Source organism: Microtus oregoni, unplaced genomic scaffold (genome assembly GCF_018167655.1).
Source record: "Microtus oregoni isolate MIOR12 unplaced genomic scaffold, Mior012 000025F_ref0000491, whole genome shotgun sequence".
Lineage (NCBI taxonomy): Eukaryota > Metazoa > Chordata > Mammalia > Rodentia > Cricetidae > Microtus > Microtus oregoni.
Window position 1 is genome coordinate 26918938 of NW_024543084.1, and position 19657 is coordinate 26938594.

Below are 19657 nucleotides of genomic sequence, written 5' to 3' on the forward strand. Positions count from 1 at the left end.
AAAAACAGAGATGTTGGTCAGTGGAATAGAATAGAAGACCCGGATATTAATCCACAAACATATTAACACCTGATTTTTGACAAAGAAGCAAAAATTATATAATGGAAAAAAGAAAGCATCTTTAACAAATGGTGCTAGCATAACTGGATGTCAACCTGTAGAAAAATGAAAATAGATCCATTTCTATCACCATGCACAAAACTCAAGTCTAAATGAATCAAAGACCTCAATATAAATCTGTCCACACTGAACCTGATAGAAGAGAACGTGGGAAGTAGCCTACAATACATAGGAATAGTAGATCATTTCCTAAGTATAACCCCCGTAGTGCAGACAATAAGAGCAATGATTAATAAATGGGACCTCCTGAAACTGAGAAGCTCTGTAAAGCAAAGGACACTGTCATTAAGACAAAAGGGCATCCTACTGAATGGGAGAAGATCTTTATCGACCCCACATCAGACAAAGTTCTGATCTCCAAAATATATAAAGAACTCAAGAAACTAACATTAAAATTCTAAATAACCAATTAAAAAATGGGGTACTAAACTGAATAGAGAATTCTCAACAGAAGAAGTTCAAATTGCCAAAAGATACTTAAGATCACGTTCAACTTCCTTAGCAATTAGGAAAATGCAAATTAAAACAACTTTGAGTTACCATCTTATGCCTGCCAGAATGGTTAAAAGAAAAACACTAATGATAACCTATGCTGGAGAGGATGTAGAGTAAGGGGAACATGCATCCAATGCTGGTGGGAATGTAAACTTGTACAACCACTTTGGAAATCAGTGTGGCGGTTTCTCAGAAAATTGTGAATCAACCTACCTCAGGATCCAGCAATACCACTCTTGGGAATATACCCAAGAGATGCCCAATCATACTACAAAAGCATTTGTTCAACTTTGTCATAGCAGCATTATTTGTCATTTCCAGAACCTGGAAACAACCTAGATGCCTCTCAATAGAAAAATGGATAAAGAAAATGTGGCACATCTATACATTAGTGTACTACTCAGTGGTAAAAAAAAAAAAATTAAAAAAAAATAACATCTTGAATTTTGCATGCAAATGGATGGAAATAGAAAACACTATCCTATGTGAGATAACCCAGGCCCAAAAATATGAATATAGTATGCACTCACTCATAAGTGGATTCTAGCCATAAACAAAGGACATTGAGCCTATAGTTCGTGATCCTAGAGAAGCTAAATAATAAGGTGAACCCAAAGAAAAACATATATAGATCCTCCTGGATATTGGAAGTAGACAAGATCGCCAGACAAAAGTTGGGAGCATAGGGGGTGGGGATGGGGTGGAGGGAGGGGAGAGGGGGAGAGAGAAGGGAGAAAGGGAGGACTGGGGAGAACTTGGGGGAGTGGGATGGTTGAGATGGAGGAAGGGTAGATATGGGAGCAGGGAAGAAGATATCTTAATTAAGGGAGCCATTTTAGGGTTGGCAAGATCCTTGACTCTAGAGGGGATCCCATGTGTCCACGGGGATGTCCATAGCTAGGTCCTTGGGCAGCAGAGAAGAGGATGCCTGAACTGGCCTTGTCCCATAGTCACTCTGATGAATATCTCAAATATTTAAAGCTTTTAAAATTACCTATACAACCTTACTCCAGAGAGATAATTTCACTCTGCAGGTCCTAGCTGTCACTTTACCACACTCCTCAGCCTTATCCATGGTTTCTCATGGAACCTGAAGTGTCTTCCCCAAAAACGTCCTGAAAAATCTCATTGAGGGTTTGAGCAAGAGAAATGTCTAATATGATAAGGCAAAAAGATGACACTCTGTCACTTAACATCATTTGACTTCACATTGATATAAAGGACTAAGAGTGTTAGGAACAATGTTTCAATATAATGGTAAGTACAATATAGTATGGTAAAATAAAAAAGGTTTTAATAATTTCATTGCGATGAGTAATCTTAGTAAAAGATTTATTCAGTTTCAGAAGTGCAGTGTCTCCTCCCCTTCTCTCCTCCCCCTCTCTCCTCCCCTTCTTCCCAATTTAGACCAGGCTGGCCTCGAACTCACAGAGATCCACCTGCCTCTGCCTCCCGAGTGCTGGGATTAAAGGTGTGCGCCACCACCGCCCGGCTCTCTGTAGCTTTCTGAGCCTGTCCTGGAACTAGCTCTTGTAGACCAGGCTGGCCTCGAACTCACAGACATTCACCTGCTTCTGCCTCCCAAGTGCTGGGATTAAAGGCGTGCATCACTAACACCTGGCTTCCAATTGTTCTTAATAAGAATAAAGCTGAAGTCAGTTATCAGAAGTGAAAGCTGAAGACTCAGAGAATCAGAGTGGCCAACCACTAGAGAGACCTTTTACCTTTACCTCAGACTGCATTTGAGCTCCTGTCTCCTCCCACCTTATAGTCCTCTCTCCACCCAGTCATACCCCTTCTTGTCTCCACCTCCCTAATGCTGGGATTAAAGCCCTAGGACTCTCAAATACTGGAATTAAAAGTGTGAGTCACCACCACCTGGACTCTACTGGTTTATCTCTGCCAGCTGATCTTCAGGCAAGCTTTATTTGTTAAAGCACAAACAAAATATCACTACACTGAAGCTCCCTGGGCTGGTGGGGTGGACGGAACTTTGTCTATTCCTGTGGAACTGAGGCACTGGGTCCGTTGACATGGTAGTGCCTATGACTACAATACACATGCACTCAAGGCTTTATCTGTTCTTTACACAGGCAGGGCCCCCTCGGTTCCCCCTTCCCAAAGCCAAAAACAAGAACAGAACACTATTAGAACTGGTAAATTATTTCAGTAAGGTTACAGAATACAAAATAAATATATAAAAACAGTAGTTTATATCACAATTTCTTAAACATTTGCCACTTGCGACTTCTTTTGGACCATGACATTTTTATGCAACTCTGGGCACATAGAGATAGAAAATACAAGAGCGGGCAAGATGGCTCAGCAGGTGCGAGCATTTCCTTGACCCATGCCAGAAGACTCACAACCACCTGGGACAAGGGATCCAACACCCTCTTCTGGCCTCTGAGGACACTGGCCCACGTGTAGTGCACACCCAGATACACATGTTCACTGTGTGATACCCGGAGGCTCAGTCATCAGTTAATGTACTGGGAAAGATTAGGGGGTGTAGCCTCGTTGAAGAAGGTGTGTCACTCTGGTCTTGTTTTTTTCTTAAGATTTATTAATTTATTATGTATGTATCCCTGCATGACAGAAGAGGGCACCAGACCTCATTACAGATGGTTGTGAGCCACCATGTGGTTGCTGGGAATTGAACTCAGGACCTTTGGAAGAGCAGGCAGTGCTCTTAACCACTGAGCCATCTCTCCAGCCCGGTCTTGGAGGTTTTTGAAAGCCCACACTATGCCTGGTCTGTCACTATTTACTGCTTGTGGAGTAGGAAGGAGATCTCAGCTACTTCTCCAACACCCTGACTGCCTGCACGCTGTCATGCTACCTGTGAGGTGGCTGCCATCTCTTTTGCATCATTATGGCTACCCTCCGCCCTCTGGTGAAGTCCAAGGTCCTCAAAAACAGGGCCAAGAAGTTCACCCAGCACCAGTCAGACAGATATGTCAAAATTAAGCAAAACTGGCTAAAACCCAGAGGTGTCGAGAGCAGTGTACAGAGAAGATTCAAGGGCCAGATCCTAATGTCCAGCATTGGTTATGGGAACAGCAAGAAAACCAAGCACATCTGCCTAGCAGTGTCAGGAAGTTTCTGGTTCACAATGTCAAGGAGGACTTCCGATGTCCAGCAAATCTTACTGTGCTGAGACTGCTCACAACGTTTCCTCTAAGGAACATGGTAGAAAGAGCAACACAGCTGGCCTCCAGAGCCACCAACCCCAATGCCACCAGAGTCACCAACCCTAACACCACCAGAGCCTCCAACCCCAACACCACGAGAGCCACCAACCCCAATGCCACCAGAGCCACCAACCCCAACGCCACCAGAGTCACCAACCCCAACGCCACCAAAATCACCAACCCCAACGCTACCAGAGTCACCAACCCCAACGCCACCAGAATCACCAACCCCAACGCTACCAGAGTCACCAACCCCCATGCCACCAGAGCCACCAACCCCAACGCCGGGCTACCATAGCTTTTTTTTAATGGTATGCATGTGTGTGTATGTGTGTCTGTGTATGTGTGTGTGTGTGTATGTGTGTGTGTGTAGCCCCATGCACATTTGTATCTCTGTTACCACGGGCACTAGAAAAAGTTATCAGATGCCCTAGAGTATAGGTTTCAGGAAGTTGTGAACCACCAGACTTGGGTAATAGGGACCCAACTTGGGTTCTATACAAGAGTCCTCTTATACCTGAGAAATAACAAGCCTTTGGCAAATTTTACTGTTAAACTGATTAAATATTTATTACTTCTCTCTCAGACATACACACTTGCACTTACAGAAACACTGGAAGGTGTCTCTGTTAAAAAAAAAATAGGGCGGTGGTGGCGCACACCTTTAATCCCAGCACTCGGGAGACAGAGGCAGGCGGATCTCTGAGAGTTTGAGGCCAGCCTGGTCTACAAGAGCTAGTTCCAGGACAGGCTCCAAAGCTACAGAGAAACCCTGTCTCGAAACCCCCTCCCAATAAAAAAAAAAGAAAGAAAAGTGTCTCTGTGTATTTCCACACATGCTTAAACGATAAAGGGAGGCTTCCTAGATTTGTGTGCACAGTCCTACTGATGCATATCACAGATTGAACAAGAATAAGTAAGAACTGGGGAGATAGCTCAGAAGTTAAGAGCACTGACTGCATTTCCAGAGGTCCTGAGTTCAAGTTCTAGTAACCACATGATGGCTTAAAAACATGGAATGAGATCTGGTGCCCTCTTCTGCCTGCAGGCATACATGTAGGCATATCAAATAAATAAACAAATATTAATAAAAGAATAAATACTGAAGAAACCAGATAAGAACCAGCTTTAGTTTGTTTTTATTTAATTAAATTAATGCAAACATGTTCTTGCTACCAGAAGACTCTGTATGGAATGGACTGCCTAGATTCTTTGATTCTTACTTAAATATGATTTTAAGTGAAAGTATATTGTAAAGTTTCACATGATTATTAGCAATCAAAGTGAAGATTGAGAGCTGACACACTGTCAAAGGCACGCAGATTGAATTGAATCACAAAATGTTTCTTGATTATTCTTTTCGTTTTCCCTTTGTGGAGATCAAAAGATGAGTGTCGTCATGGTGGTTTGGGTGGCATACCACTCACATTCCAGGCATCTCCATATCTGAAACCCTGTTGTTCAGCTTTCTCAGCACCCATCCCTCTTGTTGCAGAGAGCCAGCTGGACAGCTGGTTTATGTAGTTTGGCCTTCCTGGAAGAAGTATGTCGCCTTTTGGAATTCAAGGTTTCAAAACTGATTAGCCATTTCCAGTACACTCTCTCTGCTTCATGATTTTTGTCCAAGATAAGAACCCTCAGCTTTCAGCTTCCTCTTTTAGTTGTCCTGCCTGCGGCCCTACCCTCTGCTGTGATTGTGAAGGACTCTAATCCTTCCTGGTCTCTAAGCCCCAAATAAGCACTTGCTTCTATAACTTGTCTTGGTCATTGTGTTTTACAGAAGGTGTACAAATGTAACAAAAACAGAAGTCCTTGGATTCATGAGTAGCAAATCATAGCCATATCTAAGAAGAGAAAATCCTAATTTAAAAAAAAATGCCTCTATAACATTGGCCTGTAGCATAGGGAAGTATATAGGATGTTGCCTTGATTAATGATTGCACTTTTAGAGGCCAGACCAATAGGATGGTATCATTCCTGAGCTATTTATTGGTCCTGGGTTGCAAAAGAAAGCACGTTGGAAAAGAAAATACCGTGCAAGTCAGTAAGAAGCTTTCTTCCATGGCTTCTGCTTCAGCTCTTGCCTCCAGGTTCCTGCTGGCTTCATTGGCCCCTGGCATTTCACAGTAATTGATCGTTTACTGGAAGTTTAACATGAAGTGAATCTTCCTTTAAATGTTGGCTTTCCTCAGTGTTTTTCACAGCAGTAGTCCAAACTTAGGCATGTGCTTAGTTGAAAAAAGTGCTATTTTCCCCACGAGATGGTCCAGCTTCTCAGAGGAACAGATGTTTTAGAATCAATCTCTCTCCCCCTCCACATATATATGCTTTGTGCCTACAAGCTTCTACTGTTGTTCATAGAATCTGATCTACATAACAAGGTGATCTGGAGTTGAGGGAAGACTGGCCCTGCCCTTCTCCAGCTACTCCCAGCAACCCCCAGGTTCCTGTTGACCAATCACTCCATCTGTAGTATCTATCTCCTGGGCCTTCAGCTCCTTAGCACTGAGCCTCAGCAGGCGTAGCAGGTGACCCATAAACACCCTGTAATCAGGTCATGGGAGGAAGGGACTTGACTAATGTGACACAACCTTCCCTGAAACCCCAAGCCCAGCCCAGACACCTTGCTCACCTCCTGCTGAGTTAGGTACTCTGTAAAGTGTGTGCTTGACCTTGTAAGTTCAGGGTATGGGATAGATAGGCGTCTGGGGAAGAGGTGGACTTTCTAATTCTAGAAGACTTGCCAGACATTCATTGTCAGAGCTTCAGGAACACAGTTATAATCCTTTACTCCAACCAGGAGGTGGCTAAAATCCTTCCATCCACTCTAGTCAGTCCAACATGGGAAGAGGAATGCAGAGTTTCCATCCACCAGTCAGCCCTACCCTAGTCAATATTCACTGTTGCCACAGGCAGGGACACCATGGGACACTGTACTAGGAGTTAGGGACCCTGGAAGGCCTGGCAACTCTAACTCCCTGCCCACTGGAGGGCTCAGAATTTTAGGTCCTGCAGCGTCACTAAACAGTGCAATTATTCCAGGAAATTTCTTGTTCCCTTCTCCAAAGCACTGCTCCTCGCAGTGATATCTGTGTAAGTAGAATAAACTCATGAAGATGATATAATGAGAAGCTCCTGCTGTCCAGGTTCACCGTGAACTAGGAGAGGTTGATTGAGCACCAGGTGGGGTGTGCACAGCTGACCACCACTTGCAAATGATTCTGCCGTGAATGCATCCTGTCTGGGTGTGTTCAGATTCATTGCCTCTGTCACTTCTTCCTAGGTGTCTTTGGTTCACTGCCTTTCCAGAGCCCTCTTATCTGCTTTTTCCTTAAGATCCCTTCATCCATCTGTGATCTTTAGACAGTAAAACTGAAATGAGGCCAATGGACATGTTGAAAGGTGTTCAAGGAAAGCAGAATAAACACCCTTATATTCCAAACTTTGCATGTCACATTTGGACTGCATCTAAGAGACATAGTGAGTTCCATGTATTAAAGACCAGAACACCGCCGGGCGATGGTGGCGCACGCCTTTAATCCCAGCACTCGGGAGGCAGAGGCAGGCGGATCTCTGTGAGTTCGAGACCAGCCTGGTCTACAGAGCGAGTTCCAGGACAGGCTCCAAAGCCACAGAGAAACCCTGTCTCGAAAAAAAAAAAAAAAGACCAGAACACCAAGCAGGAAGATCCAGGGAGCATCATCCAGGAAGGTTTATAAAACATTATCCAATAAGTCTAGGAATCAAAATCCAGGGAGGTCTAGGCATGTGCATACATAACTGTGCTATGCCAGGAAAAATTGTCACCTTTGTAACCCAGGCTGTATGTAAGACTTGGTCCAAGTGGCCTCCTTCAAATCGTCAAACTGTGGAAGCAGTTCCAGCACTCATCAATAGGAAAAGGATAGAAACACTATCTCCAGTTTTGCCGTGGTACAGCACACCTTAAATTACGGTACCCAGGAGCATGAATTCGAGGCCAGTCGGGTCAGTAGAGTGAGCTGCATGGCAGCCAAGGCTATATACAAAGAAACCTTGTCTAGAACCAAAAATAGTATTTTCTAGCAAACCGTGCAACAGGAATTAAGATAGTGTTTGTTCAAAGCAAGGCACATCTTGGAGATTGTAGTTTCACACCACCACTCTCTTACTTAGGGTTATATTGCTGTGATGTCCGATCACATCATATAAACATCATGTCCAAAAAAAGTCAGAGAAAAATGGTTTGTTTCACACAGAGTTCCATATAATAGTTGATCTTCAACAGCAATGAGGGTAAGAACTCAAAGCCAGGAGATTGGAGTCAGGAGCTGACAGAGAGGCCAAAGCAGAGTGTTGTTTAATGGCTTGCTCTCTAGGACTTGTTTAGTCATTTTATTATAGAAGCAAGGAATACTATCCCAGGGGTGGCCCCCAAAACAATGGCCTAGGCTCTCCCCCATTAATCCCAAGGAAAATGCTCTACAGGTTTGCCTGCAGCCCAATGTTATAGGGTCATCTCAATAGATGACCCTAGCTTGTGTCAAGTTGATCTAAACCCATCCAGCACAACCACAGAAGTAATTAACACCTTAAAGCAGGTGATGGAGATTTTTTTGTTGTTCTTCCCCAATGCATATAAAATTGTGTTTAGGGTTTGGGTAAGAGTATGTTAGCATAATGTCTAAACAGTATAAGTTCCTTACCTTAGAAGTACATTACAGAGCTAGCAAGATGGCTCAGGTTGCAAAACCACCTGCCCCTGAGGCTCTGAGTCCCATCCCTAGAACCCACATTGGAGGAACAGGAGAGCCAATTCCCCAAGAGCTGTCCACTGACCTCCGCACTTACATGGCCTCAGCCCAAGTATGCATGCACACAAAGTATTTCCAGCTAAGAACTGTTGATGACGACAAGTATGGTAGCTCATGGCTGTAGCTACAGCACTTGTTAGCCTGAGACAACCTAAGCTCCATAGTGAGTTCCTGGGTTATGGAGCAAGACCCTGTCTCAAGAAAAACATTCTAAGGACAACTGGGTTCTCCACAGGGCACTGTACAGAAGCACCACACATCTGTGCTTTGGGGACTCAGGAGGTTGAGGCTGTAGAAGGCAGAGATTGATGTCAATTCATGACACAAAAACTTGCCTCAAAATGTTCAAGGGACCATCACAGCTTATTGTAACTCTTTGGGATATGGTCTTATTTTGGTTTTCATAATACGAAAACAAACTAGGCCTAATCTTGAAAATATATCTAGGTTTACTAACAATAAACAGTTCTTCATGTTATCCTGCAATATGATAGCTAACTGTACCTCTCAGGTACTGTTTTTTATCTTCTAAGGATTTTTTATTTATAGACATAAGTATATCTTTAGACATTACTGTAGCAGTGAGTCTGCAGTTCTTATTTATACCCCATAGATGTGACGTTGACAAGAAACAGGTTTAGACTTCCTATGACATTCTGAACAGCTCAGAGCTTTAGTTTTGCCATTTCATGGGAGGCCAATCATGTGGATCCCTGATTATTCACCCATATTTTATAATTATACATTATACTTTTTAATAAGTCTGACCTGGGACCTCAGTCATTCTCTCTCCTTTAAGAAAAGAACATATCCCCATTTCTAATATAAACATTTTGTAAAGAAGCATCATCAGCTTTTTTAAATGAAGAAAACCAAATAAAATTAACGTAATATGGTCAAATTTCCAATGTATTTTATGGTTTTATAAATTCAATACTTGTAGGTAGAAAAAAAGAATAAAGCAGATACAGTTCACATACCCTCTGGCCTTTTACAACCTTGTAAAAATCCTCAGGTCAGGCTTTTCCTATTTCTGCTTCTTTTGTTCAGCCAGATACTTTTACTTTAGACAAACTCTTCTTTCCCTATTCTTTATTTTACTGTTTCAGTCTCCTGTTTTCTCTTGTTTTTTGAACAACATGAAAACTTTTACCAAAGTTTTTCTTGTGGTTTCTTTCGGTAGTCTAGATCTCTCACCCACCACCTCTCAGCTGCCTGGAACCATCAGAGGCTTCAGGTGGTGGGACCCAGTTACCCCTGTGGCCCACTGCCGCCCCTCGGGGAACTGTGCCATTTTATCAAAACCATTACATTTGGTGCTCTGTGACTCAGCCAGGCTCTCTCCATATTCCCTCCTGCCCCCACGCAGGACAGCTGAGGATACATGGAACCCTGGGCTCAGGAACCGGGTTTCTTCTCAACAACCCCGTGTTCTATCTTCCTGAGCACCAAGCTCTACACACACCAGTGGCTTTGATGGTGAGTTTTCCCCTTCCAGTCAGCTTAGCCGTTTCTCTGAACCTGAGGAACTCACCGTTGAGCTCCTGGCAATCTTCTCGTGTTCCTAGAAATGGGAGGATTGCCTCCAACCACAGCTACTGTTGAGCCCTTCACTGACATTCATCTCTGGTCGCTTCCCATAGCTAAAAATGTGACCAGACCACTTGGGGTGGTCCTCTCATGCTAGCGCTGCACACACTGAGTGGTGTGTTCACTTTGGGACCCAGTGTACATTGGACTTTTTTGTTTGTTTTGTTTTTTTTCCTTTCAGACTGTTTGTAAGTGGTCTCTGACGTGGGAGGCTACCAGTGCGGCCTCTAGCCTCTGGCTTCTGAGTCTCCCAGACCAGAGCCAGTCAGGCTTCACTAAAGAGAGAAGACATTCTTCTACAGGCCTTGTGGTGTCGCTGTTTTTACGGGTTTTCACGTTTTCAGCTATTGAAAATAAACCCTCAAACTATCAGCCACCTCTTTGTAAATGCTGCTGGTGTCCCACCGTCCCTGCTTTTCCTTTTGCTGGGCAGCCCCTTCCCCACATGTCTGAAAATACTCTTTTCCTCTTGTTCCCATTTCTTTTAATTTATCCCTGCCACCACTATTGCTGGTCCCGCAGAAACCGACAACATTAGTCGGATCCATGAGGCAACTGTTTTCAATTCCAGCCTTTGCTCTCTGCCTCAACTTCTATCATGGTGGCTCAGCAACAGAGCGGATCACACCTCTAGGTCTCTCTTGTTATTATATATAAACTCCTGCAGCTCAAAACACATGGTTTCTCCATACTACACATGACCACCACCATTTTGACTGAGGTCAGCTGATCTCACTGCCATCTTTACTGAGGGCCAGGTCAGGTGATCAAGTCCAGCCATCTTTACTGAGGTATTCCCTGCCTAATCCCTCAGTTTACTTATGTTTTTGTCTCTAAATTCCTCTTACTGACTTGTTATATGCATGTTTTATGCAGTGGCATGGTTTTGGTAGAACCCATCAAAAGAATCTACTTTGCCCAATTCCTGTTTACTGTGTGTGTATGTGTGCATACATGTAACTTAAATGCAACTATGTTTATGGTTAAATGTTATAATTGTCTGCCCATTATATCTCATTCTAGATGAACAAAGCAATAAGTCTCATGTTTTAAATTGATATGTACTTTTAAGTCTCTTACAAATAATATATATTTAATACAACCCTACTTTAAAATATATTAGGCTGTTCTCGGGGGCTGGAGAGATGGCTCAGTGGTTAAGAGCATTGCCTGCTCTTCCAAAGGTACTGAGTTCAATTCCTAGCAACCACATGGTGGCACACAACCATCTGTAAAGAGGTCTGGCGCCCTCTTCTGCCCTTCAGGCATAGAGACAGAATATTGTATACATAATAAACAAACAAATAAATAAATAAATATTAAAAATATATATTAGGCTGTTCTCTACTAGTGTTAGTTCTACTGTTAAACTTCTGTTGCAAGCAATTTTTTTCTTCTTTCTATCTTTTACAACTGTAAATCTTACCTATTGAGAGCCAATACAGTCAAGCTTGGACCCAGCTCTCAACACAGATTCTATAACTTATACCCAGTAAAGCCCTCAACTGCTCAGAGATCTGGGAATATGACACTTAAATGCTTAATTATTAAAAAATTTTTCATAACAAAAAGAGACAGGTTGGTTCCTAGCAGCAGCACTCCCTCCCAAGAAAACAGAAGACAGAAGGGCACAAAACAGCATCCATCTGCAATTTAATTCAACTGCTAAACGCTGACAACTGGGAAAAACTGCCTTTCATCTAAACTGAAGATCACCAGACAGTGGACAGAATCACTGGAATCGACAGCCTAGCTGCTCAGGTCAAGGAAGTCGTGTCTTCCAACAGATTTCTTAGCTCACAGGATCTTCTAGAGCCTGGAAGGCCCTGTGCTTAACAGCAAAAGGCAAATGCAACCTTAGCAACTATGGAGGACTCTGAGGAGTAGCTCTAGGTGACAACCAAGTAAGTTCTCTGTCATTTTTTTAGTCAATAACTCAAGTAAAATTTTATCCTTCTCAAAGATTTCTGATGCAGCTTGACACCTGAGAGGTTTTGTCACTTTAAAAGGACAGCCTCACCAAACAAATTTCAATAAACTACAAGTTAACAAAATTCTCTCTCATGCTGCCTTTCATACTCTTAAAGATACATCTCATTGTGCAAAAATATCTGCCACATTCATTCTGGTATAAAACTTATGTTTTCACAAACCCAGAGCATTCTTGTGAGTTCCAGGGAGCTGAATTGAAGGACTCACCTTAAACAGGTCAAATGCAACTCTCTCAATTCTCTGGTCCTAAAATTTTTTTTTTCCTAAACTTAACTTTGTTCTCTGTTCTGCCAATTCCTTAAAAAGGCCTAAGAGGCACCCAACATTTCCATACCACAAACACCAGACAGGAACAAAGAGACCAGCTACCCCAGCATGTGATCAGCTCCCAGCTTTCTTAGGTTGCCCTCCAAAATGATACCCACAAATAAGCAAGAAGCAGTCCTGAGAATCTGCCATCCCAATTCCTTTAACCTGTTGTGCCTAACCTTCAGCCTTTTTATTATAAAAAAGAGATGTGCATGTAATGGTCTGTCCTGTCCCTTCAAGAGACAAGCCCCACCCACTCCCCCTGCCACAGAGGCAAGAGGATCTTCCTTCCACTTCCAGCCTGTTCTCGTTCTCTCTCTCTCTCTGTCTCTCTCTGTCTCTCTCTGTCTCTCTCTCTCTCTCTCTCTCTCTGTCTCTTCTGTTTTTTTTGTTTGTTTGTTTGGTTGGTTGGTTTTTTTTGGATTTTCGAGACAGGGTTTCTCTGTAGCTTTTTGGTTCCTGTCCTGGAACTAGCTCTTGTAGACCAGGCTGGCCTCAAACTCGCAGAGATCTGCCTGCCTCTGCCTCCCGAGTGCTGGGATTAAAGGCGTGCGCCACCACCGCCCGGCTCCCATCTCTCTTCTGAAGAGGTGCTGCTACTCTTCTCTTTTTTCCCCCTCCTTTCTCTCTCTCCCCTTCTCTTTGTTTCTCTGTGTGTGTGTGTGTGTGTGTGTGTGTGTGTCCCTCCCTCTCCCCTTTCCTTTTCCCTTCCCTAACCCACTAAATAAACTATACCCACTTTCTTTGCATGGCATCATGGCATCTATCTATCTCTCACCTGCCACAGCTCCTCATGGGACCCAGCTGCCCCTCGTGGTCCACTGCTGCCCCGCAGGGAACTGTGCCATTTTATCTAAACCATTACACATATATTCGAGGTCAATCAGCCTCTTATTACCTCTTATTACCTTGGCACTTTCTCACCTAGCAAATGGTCTACTCTTTTTCATAGCCAATATAGCTATGTTTTTTAATCTTCAAAGTACATTTTTATCATTTTAAAGTCATTTATTGGTATACCTTATAACATTTTCTATAAGTGCTTTACAGCTCTAATCTCTGTTTCTCTTCTTCAATGTTTCTAGGTCATTAGTTTTGTTCCTTTCTCTCAAGTTCTGTTGATTATTTATTACTGTTTAGAGCAATGTCTCCTGTAGCTTAGGCTTATCTCATGCTTTGTCATTGAGAATTTCTTTACACACCTAATCCTGCCTCTGCTGTCCAGTGCTAGGAAGAGTCTTCCATCTCCTTCCATGCTGTGCCTTGAACCATCAGTGAGAAGGGATATAGATCAGTTCATGAGTACCCTCCAATCTTCCTGGTTTTGAGTTGTGACATGCAAATGAAGAATGGCATGTTCAAGAACTGAGTTAGCTGACCATCTTTGAAGCTGGTGTAGTGACACTGCAGAAAGGGAGGGGCAGGAAGGAGGGTGAAAGCTTTCCTGCATGACAGTAGTTGAGATTAGCAATGTGGAGTCAGGTAATCAATTTTAGATGCTTCATACATGTCCTGACTGGCCATTTATTGTGGTTGGCATACTGGGGCAATCAAGAATCAAATAAAGAGCTGATTTTATTATGAAAGCAAATTATTGCAGTTATACTAATTCAACTAAAATAGAAAATGAGGATAAAACATTGTGGTCCTGCCTAATAAGAATCTTATTTTCCTGGTTTAAGATATCCAGCCCGAGAGTAACATTATTAGCAATACCTGGTGTGCTATCATACAAATCCCTAGTCTCTGCAGCACATGGCCATAACACTTGTTTCAACTTTTCAAAACAGTTCTTTAAGGTTATAACTATTTCATATCCATAGCCTCTTTCCTGCCTGCAATTCTTACCATGACCTGTGGGGGTCATCCATGATAAGCTAAGTATGGGCAGGTCACCCAAAGGAAGTTTTTTTACTTCCAAACATTATTACCTGCCAGAATAGAACTCTGGCCACCAATAAATTTAATAAGAGGCCTAAGTTTACCCTAAAGCAGTGCCTGGTTGCAGGAAGAACAAGCCGAGATTATGTGAGCACCACCCAAGAACAGACCATCCAAAGGAAATGCCTAACATTCCAACCCCTGTAGATAGGATCACCTGCCAGAACACACTCACCAGGACACCCCTAGACAAATGTCAGCCAATCAAGTTTCCTAAAAACCTCAGAGACCCCTCATCCCTACCTTTACTAATATAAAACCCTATTCTAACTGAGCTCCGGGCTCTCCAGTTATTACAATATGTTGAACATGTGGAGAGACCGAGTTTACAAACTTGATTAAAATAAAGGCTCTTTGCTTTTACATACAGGACTCGGTTTTCTTGCTGGCTTTTGTCGGGACTCTGCAGATTTGGGCATAGCAGATCACTCATTGTTTTCTAATTCATGGCCTGTTTTTGCTTTAACAGCAGTTCAAGAGTAATAACAGTTACTGTTTTGATGTGAACTACATTTGGCTGCAGGACTTCCTAGCTATGAAGTAAGGGTTGGCTGCACTGGACATTCAGTGTGTAATGGAATGGTCATACAAAGAACCCCGTGCCTTCCAAGAGGACCAGGAATTGCTCTGGGAGAACTGAGGAATGTTTACTGAAATAATAGAGACCTGTCTCCTTGGGTAGAAGGGCAGAGCTGAGGAGGCCTGTGCTGTTGTAAGACTTTAAGACAATCCTGAAGCCATTTTTGACAATTCTGAATCCTCTCAGCCTCTGTGCCATAGTGCTTCCCCTCCTCCCTTGGGAACCAAGGACCTAACAGCTACACTCGCACGTACTCAGTTCCTGAACAATTACCCATATACGTCTGTTTTGGTTCAGTCCCCTGGGAAACAGGGTCAAAATGACCTCTTACCTCATCTGATCTGGCAACAGCTCTCCAGTCAATTATTGGTAATAGCCCTTTCAAATAAGCCAATCAGAATAGTCAAAGAACAACCCCCCTTGCTTCTGTGGCCCCATTAAAAGTAGACTGTATCAGCTATTCGAGGTTCCTCAGCTTCCCGAATGCTGGGGGACCCTGTCATGACAGAATTAATAAAATCCTCATGCTTTTGCATCGACTGTGGTGTGTGAGACGGTCTCTGGGGGGCGACTCCTTCTCGGTGTTTGGATGCTAGAGTCCAACACTGTCTGAGTCACTTGATGCCTGATCACCCAGTCAGGGAGGTGCTAATGACTGGAGTCCCACTTGGGTGGCCCTTCTAATGTGGGACCCTGGGCAGGCTTAGCAATCTGAGTACCAAGGGGAGGTAACTTGGAGATTCTTTCTTAGGATCTCCTGCAATGCAGCTGTAAGAAGCTGTGAGGAAAATCAGATGGTATGAACTGGTAAATGTGGGGTTCCTGTCATCACTGTTACAGAGCAGGACCTGGATATTAATTAATCCACATACTTTCGAGCACCTGATTTTTGACAAAGAAGCAAAAAATATCAAATGGAAAAAAACATATTTAACAAATGGTGCTGGCATAACTGGATATCAACATGTAGAAGAATGAAAATAGATCCATATCTATCACTATGCACAAAACTCAAGTCCAAATGGATCAAAGACCTCAACATAAAGCCAGCCACACTGAAGATTTTCACTACCCCACATCAGACAGAGATTTTCACAAACCCCACATCATCTCCAAAATATACAAAGAACTCAAGAAATTGGACACCAAAAGAACAAATAATCCAATTTAAAAAAAAAAAGTACAGACCTAAAAGAGAACTCTCAACAGAGGAATCTAAAATGGCTGAAAGACACTTAAGGAAATGCTCAACATCCTTAGTCATCAGAGAAATGAAAATCAAAACAACTCTGAGATTTCATCTTATGCCTGAAAGTATGGCCAAAATCTAAAACACTGATGAAAACTTATGCTGGAGAGGTTGTGAAGAAAAGAGAACACTTCTGCATTGCTGGTAGGAATGCAAGCTGGTACAATCCCTTTGGATGTCAGTGTGGCAATTTCTTAGAATATTAGAAAACAACCTTCCTCAAGACCCAGTAATAACACTTTTGGGTATATATCCAAAGGATGCTCAATCATGCCACAAGGACATGTGCTCAACTATGTTCATAGCAGCTTTGTTTGTCATAGCCAGAACCTGGAAACAACCTAAATGCCCCTCGATCAAAGAATGGGTAATGAAAATGTGGTACATTTACACAATGAAGACACAGCAGAAAAACATAATGACAGCTTGAATTTTACAGGAAATTGGATGGAGCTAGAAAACATTATTTTGAGTCAGGTAACCCAGACCCAGAAAACCAATTATCACATGTACTCACTCCTAGGTGGTTTTTAAACATAAAGCAAGAAAGCCAGCCTACAAACCACAATCCCAGAGAACCTAGACAACAATGCGGACCCTAAGAGAGACTTACATAGATCTAATCTACATGGGAAATAGAAAGTAGAAAAAGACAAGATCTCCTGAGTAAATTGGGAACATGGGGACCTTGAGGGAGAGGAGAGTCAGAGAGGGGAGCAGAGAAAAATGTAGAGCTCAATAAATATCAATAAAAATGTATATTTAAAAAAAAGGAAGTGGGGACATCCTTCACCCATCTCTGCGTAATCTCAGAAAATAGGTAGCCCTAGCTTTCCCCTCAATAACTGGGCTCAGGCCTCAGACATTCGCTGAGCTTCCTTAGGCTCTGAGCACATCTGTGAGTAAGTGTAAGGAATACCAGGCCTCATAAGTCCCAGGATAGCTGTGGATTTCCAGTGAAATCATATCTGTAAAATTATAAAATGATAAAGTGGGTGAGAAGCATTTTTGTTTTGGAATTGCAACTTAGTCTTTGGCTTGTGTGTTTCTCTAGTGTTGGACACATTGTTTCTGGGATTCCAGTCTGCAGCTGCTGCTGGCACTGTTGTCTCTGCTGTGAGAATGCAAATCTTACATCCAGATAGTTTTCTCTCCTTGTCCAGTGGGAAAAAGGACAGCCCATAAATCAAGAATATAAATAGACTATATATTTTGACTTTTACTTCTAACAGCCTGCTAGCACTTTTGAGTCCTAAGAATCTTGATCTCTGGTTCGAAAAAGACTGGAACAAAGAACCAGAAGCTTCCTCCTGCTATCACAATCTCTAAGAACCAAAGAGGAAGAATGATACTGTGTATCCTGTGTTTTGATTTCCTCACCTTGGGTCCTTAGTAGAGATGGGCAACTCTGCTTGGTTGACAAACACGTATGTACGTGGACATGTTTTGCAGAAACGGTGAAGGAAAAAATTGCCTTACTGTGAGTTCAATATTGCCATGGACTTTCAACCCATGTTGGCTTCGTTATGCTTTTGCCCAGGAAAATCTTGGGTACAAATCCCCAAATGAAACAAGAGGAAACACTCCAGGGTGGGATGGGCCTTGGAACTGAAAACTTGAGTCTTTCACAGTACCTACCTCCTGTCCTGCAGTGGTGCCCACGTCATCTCCAGCACAGGAGAGGGACTTCTGCAGTAATGAGCAGTTTGGTAAGTTATGGAAAGATGCATGAGAAAGAGACTGTTCCTCAGTGATGTCTGAATTCCATCCTTACATGTTCTTCCTGCCTCTTCTCATCAGTAATCACCTCAAATACAATGTCTTAGGAAATTTTAATATCATAGGTCCTCAATGTTAGTTACCTTTATGTCAACTTGACACAACCTGGAGTCATTTGGACAGAGGGGCTTTCAGTTGAGAAAATGCTCAGTAAGATTTGCCTGTAGTGCATTTTTTTGATTAACTATTGATGTGGGAGGGCCCAGCCCACTATGGGTGGTGCCACTCTTAGTTGGCTGCTCCTAGGTTATATTAGAAAGCAGGCTGAGTAAGCCATGGGGAACAAGCCAGTAAGCAGCACTCCATGGTCTCTGTTTCAGTCTCTGCATCCAGGTTCCTGCTTTGAGTTCCAGTCTTGGCTTCCTTCAATGATGGACTGCGATCAGGAATTGTGAGCCAAATAATCCCTGCCCCAAAACATTACAGTGAGTGTGAATGGCATATTTATGAGTGCCAGAATTGTGGTTTGGGTCACAGAGTTATATGAAGTTATTTTAGCACTTTTTAGATAATATTAAATTTTAAGTTGAAAAGAGTCCCGATTCACCAGGGGATTTCTTTCTTTCTTTCTTTCTTTCTTTGGTTTTTCGAGACAGGGTTTCTCTGTAGCTTTAGAGCCTATCCTGGAACTAGCTCTTGTAGACCAGGCTGAACTCGAACTCACAGAGAACCACCTGCCTCTGCCTCCCAAGTGCTGGGATTAAAGTTGTGTGCCACCACCGCCCGGCTTCACCAGGGGAATTTCTTTTTTTTTTTCTTTTCTTTTTATTGGATTTTCGAGACAGGGTTTCTCTGTGGCTTTGGAGCCTGTCCTGGAACTAGCTCTTGTAGACCAGGCTGGTCTCGAACTCACAGAGATCCGCCTGCCTCTGCCTCCCGAGTGCTAAGATTAAAGGCGAGCGCCACCACCGCCCGGCTTCACCAGGGGATTTCTTAGTCTACTAATGACCCTGTAGAGATTTTGCTCTGAGGAAAACTGTATTTTATAGCCTTTAACTCATCCACAGGATAAAGGAGACAGAGATTGTTATTTTTTACTCTGGAAAAAAAAAATCAGGGCCAGCAGTCTTGAGGTCGTAAGCAGCCACAATCAGTAGCATTGAGTTCTCTCAGTGTCCCTAGTGTTTTGGGCACAGCACTTTTAAATACACAAGTGAGTCAAAGATACTTATGACTTTCCAGTGTGTACTTTATATGTGTATAAAATTTAATTGCCCTTTTATGGACACAATATACCCTGCAATCGGTCTCTAAACTCTTGCCTCTCAGATCAGTTAGAGGATTAAGTAAACAGAGTCCTGGGGAGGGCCAAACCTGTGCAAATCTGGGTGAACTTGTCCTCAGGTGCCTACTGCTGAAAGAACTTTCTCCCTCACTTTAACCAGTAACAATAGCTAACAGTTACTGAGGCCTTGGTGCCCCGCAGGCGCTGAGCTAAGCACCCACGGACATAACTTTCGGACCTGACAGTCACCTGGAGAGACACTTTCAGTCACTTTCATTTTACACAAGGAAATGGAAGACACTGTAACACCTGCATCTGTGTTACCCTCTCGGTATAGTTTGCGAGCAGGGCCTGGAGATTGAAAAGAATGCCATTTATTCAACCTTGGGA